Source organism: Lepidothrix coronata, unplaced genomic scaffold (assembly GCF_001604755.1).
Source record: "Lepidothrix coronata isolate B3197 unplaced genomic scaffold, Lepidothrix_coronata-1.0 Scaffold16, whole genome shotgun sequence".
Lineage (NCBI taxonomy): Eukaryota > Metazoa > Chordata > Aves > Passeriformes > Pipridae > Lepidothrix > Lepidothrix coronata.
Genome location: NW_016690196.1, coordinates 4,079,981 through 4,084,507, shown reverse-complemented (window position 1 = coordinate 4,084,507; position 4,527 = coordinate 4,079,981). Strand labels below are relative to the sequence as shown.

General features: G+C 39.7%; 1 long non-coding RNA gene across 1 annotated transcript; it reads left to right on the top strand.

The window, feature by feature from the left end:
• Nucleotides 1–239: 239 nt before the first annotated feature.
• On the top strand, nucleotides 240–3,966 carry LOC108493328. The gene is made up of 4 exons (XR_001873438.1): nucleotides 240–253; nucleotides 452–501; nucleotides 2,938–2,977; nucleotides 3,943–3,966. It is a non-coding gene; the product is annotated as an uncharacterized LOC108493328 (long non-coding RNA).
• Nucleotides 3,967–4,527: the final 561 nt, after the last annotated feature.

The following is a 4,527-nucleotide window of genomic DNA, read 5'->3' as shown; positions in this document are numbered from 1 at the left end:
TTGATGCATGCCAGTTAATGGAAAAGACACTTCCAGTGGGTTATCTTAAGTGATGGAGTGCTGTAAAGTCAGATTAGGGTGAAATCAGGCTCTCCTCCTGTTTCTCAGTGTGCAAACAGACGGAGAGGAAGACAGGCCCTGCCTGCACAAGTGATCTGTCTCCACGCACCAGCAAGCAAATGGCAGTAAGGACAGCAGGCACTTAGGAAAGAAGAGGTTTGCTCCCAGCAGATCAGACCAGAGCTGACATCTGGTAAGAGATGGGCACTCAACCAGACCATCACGCAGCTGCCCATTGCCAGTGGCATCCTCAGCTAGTATTTTTGTCTGTGCTATGATCCCACTGCAATCAGGGACCATGAATATCTAAAGGAAATGGAGGGGAAAAGGGAGAAAAAATAATGTTTACACTGTTAAAAACTAAATTGAATGGATTTGTGTCCTTTTCCAGAGCCGTAAGTCTGAAGGGCCAAGCAAAGCATCTGATAGGGAAGTCTCTTGGTAAGTGCATCCCCACTGTACTCAACTATACCATGGCAGCCAGTAAGGTCATTTGGCACCACCTCATGCTTTTTTTCCTTAGCTGCCTTTTGAGATTCACCAGCTGCAGTACTATTACCATGCAATTCTTCTTCGGGCCAATAAAAATCATAACCATTTTCATTTTCAGCAATTACATTGCCATCAGTGTTGCTTCCAGTGCTTTTTAACCTTGCTGAACCATTTTCTTTTGATGGAAATGGTTATGTCTCTCTGTACCTCCACCAAACAGTAACTGCCTTTACCATTTTCTCTACCCTCTATTTTTTGCAATTTCCTTTTTACTTGATTAGGTGTCATCAAAACTCTCAGATCTAGGTGAAAAAAGAAATACATTGAAAAAAGGAAAATCTCCTCTGAAGCCATATGTGAGTTTCATTGGCAACCAGGTATTTGGTCTAAAAAAGATTGATCTCTAAATTCAGTTTGAAATAAAAGATCCACATATTTCTTCTCACACTGAAGAACTACTTCTCTGGCAGCTCTTCAGGGTGGCTAGTTCCTATCCCGCACTGTAACCTGAAGGGAAGGGTGCATTCCTAGTTGAAAGTTTTGTAAGGGGAAAGGAATCCAAACAATTCTTTTGCACTATGTCACAAATATTTGCCTCTTACATCTAACTTTCCTGTCACAGACAGATCAGTCACTCACTGAAAGGCAGAGAGGAATTCTCCCTGCGGCCGCTCCAAGCTGAAACTCATACATTTGTCCGTCAGACAGTCCTACCTTCTTTTCCTTTTTGCCTGAATGCTCTGCAAAACACTTCCTTGACTCTTTACCACTACGAACAAAAGAAAAGCATCTAGACACTTGGCTGTTTCTGGAGAACCAGGTCCTTTTTAATCTTCGTTTTATTTTTTGAAGTGATTCTTTAGATCTGATTTGAAATGCTGGTGGAGAAAGATGTGACTGTGTATGTCATATAACTGAATAAAGTTTCCTCAGACAGACTGAAAGAGGGGAGTTATATTTTCACCAGTACTTTTAACAGTAGGACAGATGTGCTTCTTGGTCTCAGAAGAACCCTGGTGCTTAACCACAACAACTTTCCCTTAAGAATGGAAAATGTGGTCAGTGCTGGCAACACTGTACTGCGTCAGTCATTAAATATGTGCATGAGTTCCAATAATACTGTCAAACATGATGGAGTGTAGTTGCACGCCTGTAGGCATCATACTGTCTGTCTGTCCTGACTAGGACTGTTTGAGGGGGAGTGTAGCCATATGCATTTCGCGTGGCAATTCAGACATTTGAAGCATCATCCCTGTGCTTTCTGATATCCACAAAGGAGTGGTTACTTTCTAGGCATCTTTATGAAGACTCCTTCTTCCAGGAAGAATTTTTCATGAGAATGTCTCATCCCACTCCTTCCTTCTTCTCCCTAACTCCCTCTACTGTCTCCTACGTGGCATGCAGTGCTATTCACTCTCTATTTCGGTCCAAAGCTTATTTAGCAGGTTGAGACCCAGTTTCATGTCTGGAGAGTAGGACTGTTTTGCCCCAGTGATGCTGACAGGCAAACTGGTGTTACTGTTCTTACAGAAGCAGTGCAAACCAGTTGGTTTCCTCCAGGCAAGTATTCAACAGACATAATGACAGGCCCAGGAAAAATTTTTATGTGTCAGGAAGATAAACATTATATGCATCCCAGGCAGCTCCCTCTGTCTCCTCATTTGGCACATGCCAAGGTTGTGTTGCAGCCTGCTAAAACACAACCGCTCCAAAGAGTTTTTTGCCCTTCTTGCTGCATGTTGCAGCCATTTCATAGGCTGATGTGTACCTCTTGTGTTTCCAAAAGCCAGAAACAATTAAGGGCTTGTCTCTTTCGTGCTGCAGCAGATGCAGAGAGACTTGTGTTGTCTTTTTACAGCTCTGGTAGGAGTTCTGTTTCTTTGCAAGCAAAAGCGAGAGGAACACCCTGCAGAGGGAAGGATGGCATGTTGACTTGTTTGAGGGTTGGCAACCAAAGGTGTTGGTAATATAAAAAACAACTTTACATGTTAATCTAAGAGAAGGAAGTTTCTGTAGTACTAATTTGTCCCTGACGTGCTTTATCTTGCTCTATAAAACTTAGTGAGGGATAAAATTTCTGAAAGTCATGATGACCGGCAATGAGACCTTTGGAAAAGACCTACTCTATTTCTTACCAAATTATAAAAGTTAATTGTGTGGAGTTTTAGAGACTTAAAGAAACCTTTACATGTCACAATAGGAAGTACCAAGAACTGTACACAGTGGGAAGATTGAATCCACAGAAAATCACATTGCTGTCCACATATGAGTGGTTGGTGGCATTGGGATCATGATTCCTTTCAACACAGATGCCATGTGGAGAAGGATGAAAGGCACTAATTAATTTCTAGGGGTTCTCATCTGTTTTTTTTTGTTTCATTCCAGAATTTTCTATAGCCACAGAGAACATCACATTTTCTCCAAGGTAATTTTAATAGCTAAAATAAAGGGTAGCTAGAGGTTTCCAGTAAGGAATTCCTGATTCCTAAAAACATTAATTTTCCACCATAAAGTTCATCTTCAGGTGTTTTTTCCAACTAATTATTCTTTATATTATTAAGAAAAATGGTGTTAGACAATTTTGGCATTTGCACCCTTTTAATGTCTCATTTGGCATCATAAACTAGAAAATCTCTACATGTTAATGAAAACTAACCCCAGAGCTACATTTGTCATTCTACACTAATTTCCTTTGTAATTATGCTTATCTTGTGATATTAAGAAACACAAATATGTTTGCAGATTTCTGTGTGGAATCATAATAAACAGACTACATTTACCTCCCAGATAACATCTGTAGCATGATGTGAAGTCCTTGTCTGTTTGCCATCATCAGTTATACACTAAGACCTAGCTTGGAGCCTGGCCCAAGGCCTGCTGATGTCAGTAGAGATCTTTCTAATTATCCTGTTGATGACCTGTGGTATGATTCAGGAATCAGCAGCAGGACATGTTAAAGCCCCATGGCTATTAAATGTTACATCATATACTTCGTGTGTCCAGAGCTTTGCCCTGTGTAGGGCTGCCATTTCTCCTTGCAGAATAAGACACTCCTTTCTCAATGGAGATTAGCGGATGCTCTGAAGCCCTGAATGGATTAAACTTTTAGTTCCTAGCTCCTCACTAATACACACTCCTAAAGCTCTCCTGGCATTGCTAACATCAAGATGTTCCTTTTCTTGAGGATTTTAATTCTTGCTACCCTCCTCCAGCTAACCTGACTAATTAGTTTGCATTTTTGCTTGGTTGAATGTAATATGGGGTTTTTTTGTTTCTTTTGGTTTTTGTTTTGTGGGGTTTTTTTGTTTGTTTGTTTTCTGTGGGATTTTGTTTGGTTTTTTTTGGCTGTTTTCTTTTTTTTTTTTAGTTATTATTATTACTTTCTGCTAGTTTTTCAGTATTGCTTGGGCCAAAATTTTCTTCACCCTCACAAGAATCCAGGCAAGTAAGAATAGCATTTGTAATTCCTTTTAGTTAATTTTACCAACATGCATCCTGTAAGGGAGTAATGAAAGAAAAACATATGACATATACTCCTAACTTTCATCTAGACGTAGTAAAGAGATGACTGTGTCATTGCCAATATTTAATACTGAAAAATATCTTTAACGATCTGGAAAACTGCCAGGCTAAATTGAATGAACTAGACACTATTTTTTCAGAAGAGGGTTATATTATCTATAATCTTAATGAAGGGAGATATAATTCATGTAAAACGGAAAGAACAAAATTATTACCAAAGATAATTAAATGAAATGCTAAAATCTTCTTTGTTATGCTTCAGTTTTTGAAATAGTTTATATAATTAAAATGTACAGCATTTGGTGGAGTCCATAAATGCAGTCTTCAGTGTTGTAGGTTTTTTTACTCTACAGGTCAGAGAGTTTTCCACACGCACAGTGGAACACTCAGGCTTGGGCAGGAACAGTGACTGCAGTGGCCATTGATACAGTTCTTACTGGGACAATGTGTCGC